Genomic DNA, 19,623 nt, shown 5'->3' on the forward strand with positions numbered 1-19,623 from the left:
CTTACATATCCTAGAAGCATTTTTTTGGTAATTATTAAAAACATTTAAAAAATCAGTATTAGAGTTTTTTACATAGATGCCTGAAAAAGAATTCTGTCACCGAAGTGTATGAGTTGACATGTATAAATATGCAGTTAGACAGTTTCAAAAAACGTGTATTATTTACTGATCAATGTAGTGTCTCCTTTGGAGCCATTACACTCAGTCATTTCCTGTCAATCTCTCCAGGCTGTTATAATCAGACTATGGATATGCATATTAAGATACAAGAAAGTTGTTGTGCACGTGTGGTGGCAGCTTTTTAATTGTTCATAATGTTGCTGCTTTAAAAAAGGTATCAGGTTAGTTTCCTCTTACGATGGTTAATAGTCATCAGAATTGCAGGAGGGGTTAGTGGAGCTGAAACTCAGGATGGGGGAACACGAGGGGGGCTGGTGCTGATCAGCACCAGGGGGCGTCTGTGCTTCCGGGCAGTGCCCTGAGACAGGGAAGAGCTTTTTACCTGATCCTGAGTTCATGGAGATTCCTTTTACTCTTCTTGCTACTGTGTTTCTTTGGAAAAGTTTTATAATTAAAAAATGCTTCTGTACGTGTGTGATGGTAGAAGGGTCATCTGACTTCTCTGCTGATGACAGGGATCAACAAACTTTTCCTGAGCCAGAGAGTAAATATCTTGAGGTTTGCAGTCTACCTGGTCTGTTACAACTACTCGCCTGTGTGGTAGTGTGTCAGCAGCCGTAGGCAATTCGTACGTGAATGAGCGTGGCTGTGTTTCCAATAACATTCGTTTCCAGATGTTTGAATTTCGTGTAATTTCCACAGGTCACTAAAGAGTAGCAGTAGTTTTATTTTTTCCCAACCCTTTAAGAATGTAAAAACTACTTGTAGCTCATGAGTGTAGGGTTCCATTTGGCTCCAGGGCCCGTGGTTTGTAGAGACGATGGAGCGTAAAGCAGTGGTGAGGATTCAGCCCTTTGTTCTAGCTCTGTGACGATGCTTGGGCCTGATCATTTGCTCTCCAGTTTCTGATGAAATAATAGCATCAGCTTTTGTTCACATTTCATCTTGAGATAGTCTTGTCCTGTGTGATTGGATTATTTATTGATTTAGAGTGAAATTTAGTGAGGGTCTCTTTCCCCTTTCCTTTATTTAAGACAAGAAAAATATGAACCTGAAATAAAAGTGAGGCGGAGGGTAAAAGATGAAGTGAAAGGGAAAACAAGTCCCAGAAAAAAAGTGGACTCAGAAATTGACATATAAGATCTATATCCTCTTCAGCACCGGTGTTTTCTCATAGATGTTGGGTGTCTCACCAGTGGAATTAAGGTTAAATTTCTCGAGTCACAAATGGACATTTTTGAAAATTTAAGAGGTATTACTTACATATATATATATAATATATGAAATATGTAGCAAAATACTATTAGCGCGTCAGTCCAGTTTCTCTGATACTACTACTTAAATGCAACATTTAATAAAATTGAGAGGTTTAAGGAAAAATATAAGAATTATTTACAAGTGGTTCTTGGGCACAAAAACACTCTTAGAGTTGGTTGAATGATTAAAACAGGGTTTTTTTTTTCCCCCTAAATATCTCTTGTTTTATCTTGATGGAAGAATAGAGACCAGGAGGCATATAATGTGTATCATTTGATTTTCCCTAAAGAAATGGCTGGAGACCAGAATGATAAAAAAATGAGACAGAAGTAGACTCACAGACATAGAAAACAAACGTATGGTTACCACAGGGGAAAAGGGTTGAGGGGAGGGATAAATTAGGAGCTTGATAAAAAGAGAACTACCATATGACCCGGCAATCCCACTACTGGGCTTGTACCGTGAGAAAATCATAATTCAAAAAGAGACATGTACCACAGTGTTCACTGCAGCTCTGTTTACAATAGCCAGGACATGGAAGCAACCTAAATGTCCATCAGCAGATGACTGGATAAAGAAGATGTGGCACATATATACAATGGAATATTACTCAGCCATAAAAAGGAACAAAATTGAGTTATTTGTAGTGAGGTGGATGGACCTAGAGTCTGTCATACAGAGTGAAGTAAGTCAGAAAGAGAAAAACAAATACCGTATGCTAACGCATATATATGGAATCTAAAAAAATGGTACTGATGAACCTAGTGGCAGGGCAGGAATAAAGACGCAGACGTAGAGAACAGACTTGAGGACACAGGGAGAGGGAAGGGTAAGCTGGGACAAAGTTAGAGAGTGGCATTGACATATATACACTAGCAAATGTAAAATAGATAGCTAGTGGGAAGCAGCCGCATAGCACAGGGAGATCAGCTTGGTGCTTTGTGACCACCTAGAGGGGTGGGATTGGGAGGGTGGGAGGGAGGCTCAAGAGGGAGGGGATATGGGGATATATGTATACGTATAGCTGATTCACTTTGTTGTACAGCAGAAACTAGCACACCATTGTAAAGCATTTATATTCCGATAAAGATGTGAAAAAATTAGGTGTTTGATATTAAAATATACACATCACTGTTTATAAAATAGATAACCAACAAGGACCTATATGCAATATCTTGTAATAACCTTTAATGGACAAGAATCTAAAAAATAAAATATATACATATATACACATATACATATACATATGTTATACATATATACGTATAATCGAATCACTTTGCTCTACACCTGGAGCTAACAGAATGTTGCACATCAGCTATATTTCAGATTTTTTTTTTTTAAATTAAAATGAGTGTGAGCGTTCCGGAGAGACGATGCCTCGTCTTACCTTGTAAACAGGTGCGGGAGTCAGGACCAGGGGAGCCTGGGAGGGGGAAGCGTGGGTTCGTGCAGTGGGGCATTTTCATAGCCTGGAGGCCGAGGTATAAGACAGCATCGAGGCAGAGAAAATGTAGGACCAGAGAAGAGAAATGATCAGGGATGTTTTCCAAGAAAGGTCTAGGAGAATAATCTAGAAGATTATTTCTTTCTCAAGTATCATGATAAAACTTACTGGGATGTGAAGGAATGAGTTTCTGGTTTTTCGGCAAGCCAGCCCTTATGATGGAATGCCAAAGTATGGTGGTTGCAGTTGGGGAATAAACATCTAGAAAAGACGATGAACCCTTGAGATGCAAATATGTTTTCACATAAATGTCCATTGTAATAGAAAATGGGAGGAAGTGAGAGAGAGAGAATACAACGAAGGTAGAATTGTGTTGAAAGCCTTGCACATGGTTAGTTTATCATTTTGTTGTTGTTGTTAAATGAAAAATAAACATATTCCAGGATGCAGAGCCAAGATGTAGAACCTTGAATGTATAATGAACAGTTAAACGTGGTGATTAAGAACACAGGATATCGGTGAGAAAACTCAGGTTTGAATCCGGGCTCTGCCACTTACTATCAGTATAAGCTTGGGTAAGTTACATTGCTCTGGGCCTCAGTTTCCTGACCTTTAAAGTGTGAATAATAGTAGTATCTAACTCATAAATGATTGTGGGATTAGATGAGTTGATACACATCAGGCGTTAAAAAAGAAAGTTGGGATGTAGTTATTTTCGGTGAATGATAAAGCTAGCTGTCAGCCTTAAAGTATTCCCTAAATAAAAAAATGTGGTTTGAAATCATGATAGCAAATTTGCCGTTATCTCTCTGGAGTGTCCCAGGATGTGAATTTTTATGTGTAACTGTGCATGTTCGTGAGGTACATCATATACATTCAGAGACTCCTAGACATTTAGTGTTCACAGAAATATTAAAGCCTATTGCTGTCCACATGCATCTTGGGCCCAAATCTTTGGGGCCCTGTTGGTTCTACAAGAACACCTAGCCTATTTGAGTTAACTCTGGGATGGTGAACTTCTGTTCTTCAGGAAGCCCGTTTTATCACTGATCAGCCCTTAGGGCTAGGAAGTTCTTTCTTCCACTGGACTGAAATCTACCACCCACAGGCATCCCACTTAATCTTTTGGTTTGGTGCTTTGAAATTCTAGGAAACCCATTTCTTCTCCGTGACCATCCATCGGGGATAGCACGTCCTTCTTGAGTCCTCCCCTGGCTAAAACTCCCTTGCTTCTTCAGCTGTTCCTCTCTCATCTGGTTTTAGGTATCCTGTAGCCCTCCCTCTCTGTTGTTTTCTCACAGCACCGATAGCCACAGAAGCGTATTTTTTGTATGTGTCTACATTTGTGCGTAGAATTCACTTAAAAGTGCGTCTTTTCGACAAAACCATCTTTATCATTTGGAAGGGAAACGCTTTGACTTTTCTTAACCCGCTTCTTAAATTCCAAATGTGGGAAGCTGGCAGGTAAAGGAACCTAGTGCTGAAGAATCCTAAATCTTCCCTTGAGAGTCAGTTTAGGCTTCGCTTTGCTCTGAGCCGGGTAGCTGTGTAGAAGCAGTGGTAGTAACGATGGTTCTAGTGACTGCAGCTTATTGTGGGCCTACTATGTGCCAGCTACTCCACTCAGTCCTCTAGTTGCAGTAAATTATTGAATCCTCTGTGAGTCTCTTACGATCTTTATTCCTATTTTCAGGAATAAAGTTGGGAACTCGTAAGAAAGCTCAAGAGAAGGATTTTTTTCGTTAACATCGTCAGGATTGTTTATCTGTATACTCTTAATCTGTATAGTTTTCTATCCTACTTAAGACATTGTGTAGTTTTCGGTCTCTATTGCTTTATCCATTGTTTCAGTGCATGGAAATTATACAGGTAACATAAAAATCACCTTCCTTTCAGTGGGGAGAGTCCACTTTTATTCCATCGAAACTGTCGAAATGAATTATTTTTAAAGATACTGCTGTTCTCAGTGGGCTGGAGCCCACACACAGACACTGAGGATGGAATACTTCATTTCCTCTCAGCTTTTCCCACATGACTCTCTCCCCTCTTTCTTCCAACAAGACTCCCAGAGAGAAAGGCAATCACAATGTTATCGGCAGTAGAAAGATTTCAGAATACACTCATGGGCATGGGTAACTTGGGGGATGGCTGGGTGCCTTCTACAAGACTTAACACGTTTCCTGAACATGGAGCCTCACCATGGCAACAGCCATGTCACATGACACATTGGTGACACATGTAAGGTGCTGCCACAACGCATCCCAGGTTGAATGCCTGTGATTCATTGTTTCCACTGACACAGTGACTGCTGCAACTCGCAGTTGGAAGGTTCTCTGGTTTTCAGTGCCATTAATGCACACTGACTCCATGGCACATGGAGGGCTCGGGGAAGGGAAGCATCAATAAATAAGTGTGCGTTGTAAACATTGCCTTCATTAGTTCTACAGAGAAATACGTGTTCATCATTCAACCCCCCTGCCACTCGCATTCTTCTTTCTCGAAGCATATTTTGTTGGTAACACCTTGGAAGCTTGAAAGTGATTTTATTTTTAATCATAGTTGTACCCATTTCCACTTGGCAAACATCAGAAGAGAGAGTTCACGATGGCCCCCTTTTAGTATTTATTTATATTCTTCACATGTAGCAGATTTATTGATGAAGACATGTTTCTGGGAATATTATGTATTTTTTTTCTCATTGTGAAATTTATTGAATACTTTCCATAAATCAGGTGGTGTTATTAGGGGACCGTGGTTTATGTGGAGGGGCCTGGAGGTTGTATGATATCAGGAGGCTTTTCTGGAGGTCCAAGATGAGTGGTATTTAACATATTTTAATTTCTGAGTGTTTCAGTGAGTGATTAAAAAAAAAGTAGATGTGGAATCTGGAAGGCATTAAAGAGATGTCAAGGACAGACGGATTTTGATTTGTAGCCTAATGAAATGTTTTGCCAACTTTTAAAGATTTTTTTGAGAGCAGAACTTTAATCATTTGCTTGTGTTTCTGGCATGGTAAGGTTATTCCTGTTTCTGTTACATGAGGAATCCAAAGTGAAAATGGGATAATTTTTAATTAGCAAAATTATAAAACCATTTGCAGCCAAATGTTTCTTGTCTTGTATAAACTGTGAGGTTTCACATTTTACTTTAATCATTTGGGGAAATTTCATTCTGAAGATCTATTTCAGTTAGTACTTTGTGTATGGATACAAATCCTCAATATTAGAAATGACTTTTCTGATGTCACTTGAATAATCTGACAGGATTTCAGTCATGTTTATTGCTTGTGTCTGTTTCGGAGGGGTCATGGTTACCTGAGTTGGATGTTGCACTAATATTCAAATCAGCATTATGCATTGCAAGGCTGAATAAATATGACAAGAGAAAGAGCATTAGGGTGTTAGGAATGTTTCTTTGTTTTTTTGTTGTATGATTTTGTACATTTCCGAATTGCTTTTGTTGAGGTAATTATTTGAATCAAAATGTTATGTTTTTATTTTTTACCATAAATATAGGAATGGAGAGTTATTTTAAAAGTGTATTTTATTAAGGAAATGAGAATAACGAGCCAGCTCATGGCAGCCTACACACAATTCTCAGACTTTTTATTTTCTGATGCTTCAATTGCATTTGATTATGCGAGTTTTACATTTTGTGGGGGCCTATTAGAAACATACTTGGAAACACAAGAATTCTTTGGAAATGGGAAGATAATTAAGTGCCCAGAATTTGAGGTTCTGGCTGGACTGGGGCACTTCCGTCTCCTAGAAACTTTACATAATTATTAGTTGCGGGGTGGCGGGGAGCGGGGGGAATGCAGCATCGTATGCTGTTTCTTTTGGGTCCTCTGGAGGGCGCTGTGTCACATCCTTACAGTGCACCCACTGCAGCAGGAAGAAGGGTGGTGGAAACCAGCTGGAGGAAGCCGTACCCACAGCACTAGCTCAAGGCTCTGGTGATACATCAAGGCCCTCATCTTTAGCCATTTGTCTTTGAAAATCATAGGTGTCATTTACCAAGAGCAAGAGGGAGAATGGGATGTGTCAGTAATTTTCCTTCAGACTGAGTAATTCCTTAATGAAACGGATTCTTAAAGCTGTAGGATGCCCAGGGAATGTCATATACTTAATTATTTTTGTTAAACTGTGAATAAGACCAAAGGACAGGAAGCTTAAGTTTAAAACAGACGAACAGAACTGATTAATGAGTGCTAGCTTTGTCTAGAATTTAAGGAGGCAGCTAACTTTTTTGAGGGGAAAGACAGGTACTTTATATAGGAATTCCTTAGAACTCCCATCTAGATTTGGTAAAAGAACTTCCACGTAGAAATAAATACAGCCAACCTAGACGATATTGATAGTTTTCTAAAACAGAACCAGATAAAAATTTTCTTTTTCATGGGACATGGCAATGTGATCGTCTGGGATTGTACTTTCCAATACCTTAGCGCCCGCCACCTGTGGCTCCTGGACACATGAAGTGTAGCTGAGGCTCTCCTGAACTGACACGGGCTACGTGTACAAAATACACCAGATTTCAAAGACACCGATTGCATGCTGAAGTGATAAGATTCTGCATATATTGGGTTACATAAAGTGTATCATTAAAATTAATTTTATCTGTTTCTTCTTATTTTTTTAATGTGGCTTACTAGAAAATTAGAAATTACATATGTGGCTCACTTTATATTTCTGTTGGATACCACTGTTACAGAACATGTATTATAGAGCTACATGCTATAGAACATATAAGTTCCATATTTCTAAAATCATCAATCTTTGAGAAATTCTTTCCCTTAAAAGGGGGTTCAGACGTCGCTCAAGTTAAAAAAAGACTAATTTATTTCATCCATTTATTGTCTAAAGAAGAAAACTAATTGATTTCACTATTTTATTTAATAAAAAATGAGACAAAATGCGTTTCAAATTAATTCATTTCGTCTGCCCTAAATACAGCACCACAATAAATATTCCCCCATGGGTTATAATCTGATTGTGAGAAAACCTCTTTCCATCATTTTGACTCTGTGTACACCATACTGACACATCTAGCTGGAGAATCAAAGAGTTAACAAACCTAGTGATGTTTGCATCAGATGCCAGCGGATAATCTGTTTTTCTTGAAGTCGCCTGTTTTGTCGTGGAGACCTGTAGATCTCAAACTAGGATGTGCATGCCGTTAGGCCTACGTCATAGCAGTCAGGATCTTGCTAAATCATAGAGTAACTTACTCTGCCATACCGCCATGAAGAGGCAGGTTTTCTTGAAGGCTTTTGTGGGGAAAGACATCATTCTAATATTTTAAATGGCCAAATTTATGCTGGCATATTATGCAAGACTTTGAATGCTTACAGTGACACTCCTGCATACTTAGGTCCCCTTTGATTGGTGCTTCCAGACCCCCCTCCTTTTTCACGAGTGGCCATTTACCGTCCTCCCGCTTCCCCTCATTGCCGTTAAGGTAAATTTTGGTAGAAATGTTTGAGATCAAACTTAGCTTCTGTGCTAATCCTTACATTAAAAAATCATAGCTGCTTCCTTCCACTGAGAATTTTACAGCGTGGTTTGTCATCTTAGCTAGCTTAATAAAACTGCTGGGGGTTGCTTACGCATGATGGGAAACTGACTCCCCTTTAGGGAGGATGTGTAGGAAAACGTGGTGGCAGCTTCCAGGAGAGAGGAAAGATCTTGAGCTTAGGTGCTGATGTTGGGAATAGAAGGGGGTGGGGACAGACGGTATAGAAGTTGGATCAAAGGCTGGGAGGATAAGGGGAATGTTTGGGGATGGGAGGCATGGGGTGGAAAAGAAAAAATAATGTCTTCATACTTTGAGCTTGCCTGACATTGGATAGCAATGTGCTTATCAAAGATGGGAAATTCGATGAGGAAGACTTCGGTAGGCAGGGGCTGTAAACTTTTGACTTTAATTTAGAGTACTCTGAATTTGGAGGTGAGGGTGAAAAAAATCCATCTAGAAATACCCAGATGACAGCCATAATTTATCTTTCTTCAGAAACTCTGTCACGCTCTTCTCTGGACTATATTTATTTAGGGACCATTGTGCTCCAGTATTCTTGATTCTAGGTATCTTTTGGCCAATTAAATATGATTGAAACTTTTTACTCTTTCATCCTAAATAATGTCCTACTTAAGCAGAAGAGGGGAATATCACTAATTCTCTCAGTGGTGTGAAAAAATAAAAAGGAGCACTTTAGTATATTTCCTTCTAGTCTTTTCTGAATGCCGAATTTAAATGTATAGTTGCAATCATCTTGTGCTTATAACTTTGTATTTTGCTTTGTTTCTCCATGGTAACTGTTTTCATGCTGCCGTATTTATAACAGTTATCTTTATTGACTGTCTAATATATGAGCTAGTCACTGCGACGGTATTTTTGAGGTGTCTTCTGGGGGCAGGGCCTGTTTTATGTCTTTGGAATGAGTAAAACCCGTTTCCTGCCTGTGTGGGGATTACTGTTTGTGTTCATGGGTGTGCCATCACTGTTTGAGACGTAACAGTTCTTTGGGTGTCTGCTACTCCTTGTAGCAGGGTATTTAGTGTTCTGATGCCCACCAGTCACTGTGACAACCAAAAATGCTACCACACAGTTCTAAATACCACACTCCCCAGCTCCCCAAATAATCACTCATTTAAGCCATAATTTGGTTAACTGTCTTCCTTCCAGACCGCACATTAAGTGTTGGACATTTAGGTTGGTTAACCACTTTTGTTCTTCTTTCTTTCATTTGATGGTAGACGGTTATACATCAGTTGTATCTGTGAGCCCGTTTCCTGGTAGAACAAAGCCTTGAGTAAGCTTGGTGAATTTCCATGCTACTTTGTTACATGAGAGTTTTGCTACTCACAATTTTGGGACAACCTTTTGACAGTCTTGGTGGAAGGGCATATGACATAATCTTGATTAAAGTCTCAAGTGGGAAAACATTGTTTTTCCCTCCTAGTTGCTGCTTTTCCTCCACGTCTGTACCATCCACCTCCACTGAAGGTAAGGTAAGTATATTTGGGGGCCTAGTATTAGAGAGGGTTTAAAGTCTTACGGTTCAGAATCTCACTTCAAATCGTACTTCTGACACTTATTAGCCATGTGTCTTTGGGTAAGTTACTTAACCCAGTTATATCTCTTTGTCTTCCTCTCTTACATGATGGTATATCCTCAGAAAGATCATGTGAGATTAAATGAGCTTTGCATACAGGTTAATTTGTTAGCTGCAATGGAGACTGGCATTTGTCTACTCTTGTGTAGTGGTTACAAGCACAGGCTCTGGTGCCAGGCGCTCGGTTTCGATCTTAACTACTTATTAGCTGTCTGACCCTTTTGTAAGTGATTTTTCCACTCTGAGCCTTGGTTTTCCCATGTCTGAAATAGGAAAAAAAAAAACCAACCCTTTTACTGCATCAGCATGAAGGCTGAGGTGGAGTCGGGCTGGTGGTTGCTTTAGTGCAGGACCTGCATGCGATGGGAATCTGTAAATGGCAGCTGTGCCTATGGTGATAGCCTAGGGAGTGTGAGGAAGTGGGATTTTATAGATGAATCCTCTCCCTTCTCTTCTCACCTTTTTTTGGGGGGAGGGGTGTGGGGAACTGCTATGTCTGGCTATACATTTTTCTCACATAGTTATTACCTTAAGTGTTAATTAAAATGAATAAAATACCTTCTTAGAGGTGTAACCGTGAACTTGCGTGCCCTTCTTGTTTCTTCTCTGGACTTGGGTTTCCTGATGGAGTTCTGGGCTGGTTTCAAAGTCCTGAGTGCTGGTTAAAGTAGGAAGAAGTTTCTGCCCCAAGTTTGGCATCTGTCTTTATTTCACTGGATCCAAATATCACGTATTAGATAAGTGGAACCACCACTCAGAATATTAGTTGGGGAATGTAATTTAAGATGAGGCATAGATTAAAAAAAAAGGGAAGGCATTTTCAAACTTGTACTGAATTCTCTTGGACTTCCTTGATAGTTTTCATTTTTTTGGGGGGGGGTCATATTTTGTGTATTTTGTATTGGGTATATATCGAGTATGAACAGTTCTGCGTATTGTATCTCAGAAATCCAGATCTTTATTCCTTATCAAGCATAGTGTACCACACTTCACTGGGGGAATTCCGGTAATCTCGAGTGATCCTGTGGCCTTAAAAAAAACACCCTGACAGAAAAGAAAAGCATGTCCTCCACAAAATAAGTATTCCATACCTACAGCTCCTCCCCCAAGAAAAATATGACCCTCAAGGCAATGAAGCACATAATACATAATGAAAAACAATAAAATCTAAGTTCTAGCTTGTACTTTCAGTGACTCACTGACTTCATAATAAAATGTGAGTGTAATTACCTTTGTGCGTCTTCGACCATTAGGCAAACTGTAGGAAGAGGTAAAGGAGAACTCTACGAATAGGGCTGTAGAACAAATTCAGATAAATCTTTAAACTCGGGAGTCACCTGTGTCTTTATTGGCTTGGCCAGATGGAACCATTATGAGTCACCAGAACATGGTCCTTTCATTTTGTTCACCTGATGGCTTTGTAGGGCCCCATCCGTATGCTGTGTTCTTACGATTCTGATGATATTGATGATTCATAAAGAAACACAGGAACGAAACATGTTGAGCCTTTGACCGGATGGCCTTAAGGGTGGACTGTTTCATTTTTACCTTTTTTTCCTTTTCCCTGTCACTTGAGTATCTGCTGTATGTCACTTGCATATCTGCTACAGACATAAACTTAGCCTATTGTTCCTCTGGGTTCAAAAGAATGGAAACATTGCTTTGGTTTTGGCTAAAAGCAAGGCCCTGCAGGATACTGAGTTCTCTGTGGAAAAGGCTAGAATATATGTAATCAAAACTTCCATACTGGTGGCCTGGGCAATTGTTGGTGGCAAAAAAATACAGCGTTTTTGTGTTCTTTTGGGTACAGGAGAAGAATCTTTACAAGGGGACCTAATATTGTCATTGATAAACCGTAGTCATTTCTCCCTGTCCTTTTATTTCATAACACGTGTTGTCAGGGTTTGTCATTATATACATATTTGTGTCTGTTTATTCAACGTAAGCATTCCCATTTGGGCTGTAAACTCCATGGGAGCCGAGACCATGTGAGGTTTTTTTTAGCCACACACCACCTGCACGTGGTGGCATTCAGTCAATGGTTGTTGAATCAGTGTTTTGTGTGAACAGATAAATGCAAGAATAATAATGTCTGACATGTATTTAATGTTTGAAGGTAACAGATTCGTTGTGAAATGCTGTACAGGAATTCTCCCTCCTTGAACCTTGCCACAGGTCTTTGGGTGGTGACTCTAATTGCTTGCATTGTCGGGGCAGGACACTGAGGCTTAGGGAGGTTCGGGGAGAACTCTTGGTCACATGGCTGTAAGTACCTTTCAACCCCAGTTCTGTCTGCCTCGGAATCACATGCCATCCAGGACTAGCTGATGTGCCGAGAGGTTGCAGTTCTTGAGATCTCCTGGTGAAATTGTTCCTAAGGTATTTGCTCAGCAGTATTTCTTTTGGCAACATTAAGAGGTGTTTTCTAAGGAAAATCCATCAGGATTTGATTCTAGTCATTAAGAAAGAGGAATTAATTATAAATAAGAACAGCAGTGGTAACACCCATTCTCTTTGCTGTGTGTTAGGTATTCTGTATTAGCTCATTTTACCTTTATAACCTTCCGTATAAGGTAGACACGTTTATTCCCATTTTGCAGATGAGAAAACCGAGGCTCAGGATGCCTAACGAAAGGTTAAATAAGTTACCCAAGGTCACACAGCTAGAACCTGGGAGAAAGGAAATTACTCAGAGACTTCAGAACTTCTTTCTAAAGGACAGTAGGAGCTAGGGACTTGAAATAACCATTTTTACATTTTGAGAATATTTTATTTTTATTAGTCTGTACTATTTTGAAACAACAGGACAGAGAGAGAGGAGGATTGGCCACCACTGTGCGTTTATGGAGTTCCCAGATGAGCCGTTACGAGGCCAGTACTATCCTGCAGATGGGATGGTGCCTACAGGGGTTGCCTGGAGCTCTATCCACAGGTACAAGACCTACAGGACTTGGAGGGATGCGGATGAACGACTCCGTGGCATCTGTGTGTAAAATTCACCGGGGGGAACTGATACTTGAGAAAGTTCCAGGGGAAAATCTGGCTTTCAGCTGAGGGTGGTCTGCAGCTTTTCTGGTTGTGAGCTCTCTGGCTTTGAATTCTGGCTTTGCTGCTTTTTCCCTCTCATTACATTCTCAGCGAGAGAATAGATATTCTCATATGATGATCAAAGCTCACTTTAGATTTCATCGTTACCGATTGGTAATTAACCTGACTTTCAGTGTGTGCTAAGTCACCCAGGAAGTGTTATTGTCTTCATCATAGTCCCATTTGAATCCCAGGAATGACTCAAGAAATTTGCTTCTTTCCTCAATGAAGATGGAAGCAATTTTGCATTTGTTATTTTTGCGGGAGGACCAGCTTGACAAGAAGGTAACTTAGGCGGAGCTGGTTTTCTGGGAAAGAGCTGAAACTATAGAATGGTCCTAAATGTGTGTTTTAAATAATGCTGACATATTTTGTTGATGCTGGCTATTTTATTTGATTGCTATCCATTCCGAAGTCTCCCCCTCCTTTTTCCTTCTTTGAAATCTGTTGGTTGCTATGGAAACAGTGTTGTTTTGGGTTTGGGTGGAGCTGTATCCACAAATGCAGTATAAAGTCTTTTATAAAATGGGTTAATATTTGTTCTGGCTGGGCACGTATGGAACTTGATGTAATGATGATCACAATCACACATGCAGAATAAATTTGCACTTTTATTGTTATTTTCTTAGTCTGTCTAAATGTGTGCAATTTCGCTTGGAATGCACTGTCATTTCCTCTCTGATTTGGATATTGCCGTTTAAAAGCCAACACCCTGCACTAGTGGAATTGCTCGGAGTTGGAAGTACTCCGCAGGCCTCAAACATCCGTGTGACCAAATTTTCATTCAGGAGAGTGACTCCTGGGATATCTTTTGAGTCCCGCTCCAGGACCCAGCTTGCCAACTTGGGCCTGCTTCTCCTTCTGCCTAAGCAAGCCAGTCCTCTAGATCTCGTTTGTCTTCAATCATGCAGAATCGTCCAGTCCCTCCGCTTTCGCATTGATGCTTGTGTCAGCCACGCGGCACTGTTACTAAACACCTCGCCTGATTCAGGATGTATTAATGAAAGTAGGGTGAAAGGTGAAATGACCCGGGACTGGTCCAGTCTCAGGTGGAGGACGAGAAAAGGGTAGGGATTTTGGAAAGGTTCCAGGGACGATCAGTGAGGATGATGAAAGTCTGAGCAAAGAGGATCTTTGGGGAAAGGTTCGAGGAGTTGGAACTATTTAACATACAGAGGAGAAGACCAAGGGCATGTGTGTAAATGTGGGGCGTTTTATTAAGTCTTTGTACGCAGGAACCTGTTTATAAGAGAGGGGGTGTTCACTCTTTGGTCCTCTAAAGACCTACCATTAGGAAGACATTAACTATGGAAGAACAGGTGAAATTACTCTGTGACGTGGTAAGATGGCGAGAGTCTTGTACAGATGGCCAGACTCTGGAAAGGGATGCCCCCAAAAAGAAATGGCAGGGTCCCTCACCTTGTTGTCAGTTAGGCAGACTTGAGGTATGCAGTTTGGTGGCTGGCTTGCAGATCCTGTTGGAAGCCAAACAGTGACTTAGATGACCCCACAGAAGTTCCTTAAAGGTCCCTGAGTTTTTGTCTTATTGTAAATGAATTTTAAAGATTCACTTTTCCAAACATTTTGACAGACCTTTTTAACTCTCCAAAAATGAATATAGGGATATAAAAGACTGCTTTTAATGAGGGTTAAAAGTCCTACAGAGTGAGGGCTGTTGGAATGATCGGGGATCCTCATCTTAAATGAAGCAATGTTGTGTGCCTTTATGATGCCTCCAATAGTGATGGATCTGCTTTTCAAAGTCCAGTCGATCCAGAAGAGTCTTGATAGCTCATGAATAGACTTGCAGGATTGTAGATTACGAGGAACCTTTGGGATTGAATAGATCATTGGTTCTCCTGCACCCCAGCATCATCACCACCTGGAAACTTCTTAGAAATGAGAATTTTCGGGTCCTATCCCAGACCTACTGAATCAGGAACTCTGAGGGAGACATCCAGCAATCTTTGTTTTAACCAGCCTTCTGGGGTGAGCACCAGAGGTCTCCACCATCCCTTGTTTACTTAGAACATTCGCATGGCTATATAAAGCTTGGGGCTAATTGGAAGTGTGTGTCATTGTTGACATGGTGACCAATTTACCTGGCATAGGAAGAAGAAAGTTTCTTAGCCACAGGCTGCCCCCAACTGTCTTGTAAAAGATTTTTTTTTCCCCTTTAATAGAAGGGCTGCCATGCCTTGGCTCAGGACATACCTTTAGCAAGAGGGAGGAGGAATAAGTCCCTGTGATAATGGGCCGCCATCTCTCAGGATAATTATTAAAATCATTTTTATCAGTCATTTCCTTTTTGTGGGGTGGTCCATCCATCCGTCCATTTCTCTATCTTCCCATGCTCCCACCCGTGTATCCTTCTATCCATCCGTGCAGCAATTCTTTTTTTTTATGGTTTGAATATTTTTTAAAGCATAAGAGCACATATTGTTTTGTCTTTGGATATAGATAGGTTTGAGTAGTTAAGACAACAGAAATGTATAAGGCATTTTAGAGAAAAATGCTATGTTGTACGTATGTCATTATCTGTGTGTTTTTAAGCCAATATTTAGTTGGTTGTAATAATTCTCTCATGATGTCCCACTCTGTTCCGGGTGCTGTGTAGGGAATGGAACAGAGAGAGAGAGAGTTAGCATCCTCTGAATATTACTGGTACCTTTTGTTTTCTTTCCCTCAAATTCACACCATCTGTGGTGCCGGAAGCCCGAGTACCCACTTACCTCCTTAACACGTTTTTTTCTCGTTGTATTTTTGCCCTTGGGCTTTCTAGCTTTACAGCCCACTAAATTCTCCTACAGTAACATGGGTTTTCTCCTTGAAGCAAGTGTTCATTAAATTGTAAAGACAAAATATATCTAAGGATAAGTATCACTTGAGAAACACAGATGTCATCATTCCTTATATTGTGTATTATATTTGGGCTGGAACCTCTCTTCTGTAGAATTATATGGTGAGGAAAAGGAAGGACCCAACCTCTCGCCCCAGCAGACCCTTTTATGACCCTCCAGGTGGTAGGGTGTATTTTTTTTTACTTTTCTCCCAGCGGACTCAAGGGTGGGGCTCAAGTACCCACACTCACCACTGACTCAGCATCACTCCACCTCTATTGTCTGGGGTTGTTTTTCTGCACCCACCCCTCAAGCTATTTTCTCAATGGAAGCGGAAGGAAAAAATTCCGCTGAAAACAATCCAATCCTGATCAGTTTCGCATAGCATAATAAATGCTTGTTTGGACATTGCTTGGACTGTCATTTTAGCAAGGATCTTCTGTTTGATTAAATAGCTTCTCTGTTATGTATTGAACAAAATGAAATGTATGTCATAACAGATATAACTAGATGATGACAACTTTTCTTGACTGTGAATTTCATTAAAGATATACATTTGTGTTGTGTTCTTCTGAATGACAGAAGTTGACAAATAGCTGGGGAAAGTTGTTTTCTAGGGAAAAGTTAGCAGCTCGCCCCTGTTCAGATTTTCCCAGCCGTAAGACAAAAATAAGGGTGGATCAGAAAATCAGGAGGGGTTGGGGGCGGGTGAGTGGGGTGGGAGGTGGAACCACTCATGAATGGTCTGGGGGGGCTTATGACGAGCATCTGTTTGTTTCAGGTGACTGTGCAGACTTGTTCATTGTTGTCAGTGTTGTAAGTGTTCAGTCTTACCTTCCCAGCATGCTGCTTGGATGGACGGACAGATGGATTTGTTCATTTCCTCACTCTTAGAGCACGTATACTGTGCTGAGTCCTAGGCAGTATGAGTAGTGAAACCAGGTCCAGTGCCCTTCCTCGTGGAGCACAGGGTGAATAAATGGAAGATTTCAGTGCAGTCTTTTTTTTTTTTTTTTTTTGCGGTGCGCGGGCCTCTCACTGTTGTGGCCTCTCCCGTTGCGGAGCACAGGCTCCGGACGCGCAGGCTCAGCGGCCATGGCCCACGGGCCCAGCAGCCGCTCCGCGGCACGTGGGATCTTCCCGGACCGGGGCACGAACCCGCGTCCCCTGCAGCGGCAGGCGGACTCTCAACCACTGCGCCACCAGAGAAGCCCATCAGTGCCATCTTAAAGGATAGAAAGCAGAGGCTGGTGGGCCCTGCACGGGAGAATGTAGGATAATATTCAGGGGGCAGGCTGTGGAGTTGGACCACTTGGGCTAGAGCCCTTACTAGCTCTCCCATCTTGGGCAAATTCCTTAAGCACCTTGTGCCTCTGTTTTCCCATCTGCCAAGTGGAGATAAGATTAGCGTCCACTTTATAGCATTATTGTGGGGAACATGATGACAATTCTGGATAGACTTTTTTTTTTAAAGTACTGATGTATAATAGCTTGTTTGATCCACATGATACCAAATCCTATGAGACAGGTGCTCTTATCCCCATGTTACACATGAAGAGACTGAGGTTTGATGTCAGATAACCCCTATAGGTTATGTAAGGAGAAAGGGGCAGAATGGAGGTTGGACCTCAGGCTGTCTGGCTTTCAGAGACTCTGCTTGGTCCCCTGCTTGGTACAAAGTCAGTCCTCTGTAAGTGCCACCGTTATAAGTCACCGTCAGGGATCAGGCTTCCCCAAGAAAGTGACTGTTGGGCTGAGATCAGAGAAGCCCCCTTGCTTCTCCGGGGGTCAGAGGGTAAAGCAGAAGCAAAGTGGATTCCTGGCGCTGCCTATGAAGAAGGACCATTTTGGAAGAGCCAGGTGGTGGATAAGGGTGTAGCGTTGTTTGGTGTCTTGATTTTCCAGTTCCCAGAAGCCAAAGGCATCCTGGGCCCATTTAGTTCCCCAGAGAGGCCAAGAGGGAACAGTAGTAACTTGGCCTCTGATTCACCTTCCCCTGTCCCGGGAGAGCGCTCTGACTCGCGAGGAGCCTTTCAGGGGCCTCCTCTTGAGAGGCTGCCAGCTTTGGCGTCGGGTGTGAGCACCCCTTGCTGGGGTAAAGCAGGGCGTCCCGGGAGATGCTGATCACCTACTCCTGGCTCTCAGACCCGTGGGCAGTCAGCCTGTTTTCTTAAATAATGTCCCCATTTACAGATGGGTAAACTGGGCTCCCTAGGCTTTGCAGAAATGTGTGCTTGATGCCGCCGCTGAGTACTGCTCGGGCGGGATCCCCTTTTTCCAGTCCCTTCCTTCCTTCTTGCCATCGTCATCACTTCCATTATTACAAAATACATGCCTCCATAGGGCCTGTTTTTGCTTCTAGATGTTCCCATACCAGGTATGGCCAGACAAAGCCTCAAGAAGATGATTAATTGGACAAGAGTTGTGTTCAGGGGTCAAGACACAATAACAACAGTTACCCTTGTGACTGCTTCTGTGTTGTCATCCGACATTGCCTTTCCTCCCGGCATCACAAAGCCTTTTCCAGGCAGTAACTGAAATTACAACACCCCCGTGGGGGTAGGCATTATTGTCCTTATTTCTTGTGGGGAGTGAGCCCAGCCTGGAGGAGCTCAGTATCGCCAGTCACGTGTGGCCCCTGGGTGTGGGATGCTTTCCTACGCCAGCAGAGCCCCGAATTATCCTGAACCCACCGACACTGGTTAGGTGTGAGCTTTCTCTTTTTCAAAGGTGGCCTGCTGATGGAGATCACCACCCCCTGCCGCCATCCCCGATCCAGTCCCCTCCTATCCTGCCCTGGGGTGAGTTCTGAGTTCTGAGAGTGGCCGAGCCACAGAGAGAGGTTTTACGAGCAGATGCACAGAGGCCAGGAGAGGCAGCTGGGGGCTCCTTAAGGCAGTGGATTTCGAGGCAGGCCTCTCTCAGGTGAAAGTGCACAATTCGTTGGTCTATCTGGGAGACAGGAGGTGGGTGTGTCCGTGGTGCGGGGGGGGGGGTGCTGGGGCACGGAGGGGATATTTGTGGAGGTGACCCGCCTGCTGGGCCCCTTGGAGCAGTGAACTCAAGTCACCAGGATACATTTGGGGGTCCTTCAGCTACATCACCTCCAGATTTAAAAGCGCGTTGTTGGTGGTGGCTGGTTTGAATTTTCCATCATTGGATGACAATGGAACTAAACGGAATTTATTCTGAGCAAGGACCAGATTTCCAATGCAGATGAAATGATTTCCCTCTCACATCTTAACGGATGTTTAAACCCTATGGAGGATTTGGCTGAAGACACTCTGTGAAATTTCAACTGCACAGGAATGGGTTCTCGCCTATTATATTCTGCCTCAGCAAGTGAAACGGTGGCTGGAGCTCGCCAGAAGGAGAGCGGTGCCCGAGGAGCTGGCCTGTCGTGACACCATGATCCTGGGCGCTGTGTGCCCCGCTGAAAAGCCTAGTGCCCTCCTGAAGGCAGGTGGAAGGTGTTGTTTGAAGCGAGCCATATTTTATTTTTCTCCAGAAATTCTTAAGCTGATTGTGTGACATGAACATCTAAACAGAGTAACCGGATTCCAATGGCAAGACCGACATCAGTTTACACATTCTTTCTCTGCCCCTCACCCTTTCGACCAAAATGGTACATAATTTCGTTTGCGGGCAAATATCATGGCCATTTTTTACCCTGGCAGCTCTTATTTTAATGAGAAATTTGCTTTATCCAGTAGTACATTAGCAAAGTGTGTCGTGATTTTCTGTAGCAGGTGTTTACG

At 42.1% G+C, this 19,623-nt stretch overlaps 1 protein-coding gene across 3 annotated transcripts in view; it reads left to right on the plus strand.

Annotated features, from left to right (window-relative positions):
• The window catches only part of FOXP1 (forkhead box P1), a 597,798-nt gene that overhangs the window by 104,181 nt on the left and 473,994 nt on the right, over positions 1–19,623 (plus strand). The window contains exon 1 of one of the 3 annotated variants that reach the window (XM_060161349.1): positions 9,820–9,834. The exons of the other annotated variants lie outside the window; for them this stretch is intronic. The gene's annotated coding sequence lies outside the window, so the exon portion shown is untranslated. Of the gene's footprint in view, positions 1–9,819; positions 9,835–19,623 lie in introns of those variants that run through there. 3 annotated transcript variants of the gene reach the window in all.

The sequence above is a fragment of the Lagenorhynchus albirostris genome, chromosome 10 (assembly GCF_949774975.1).
Source record: "Lagenorhynchus albirostris chromosome 10, mLagAlb1.1, whole genome shotgun sequence".
Taxonomy (NCBI): Eukaryota; Metazoa; Chordata; class Mammalia; order Artiodactyla; family Delphinidae; genus Lagenorhynchus; species Lagenorhynchus albirostris.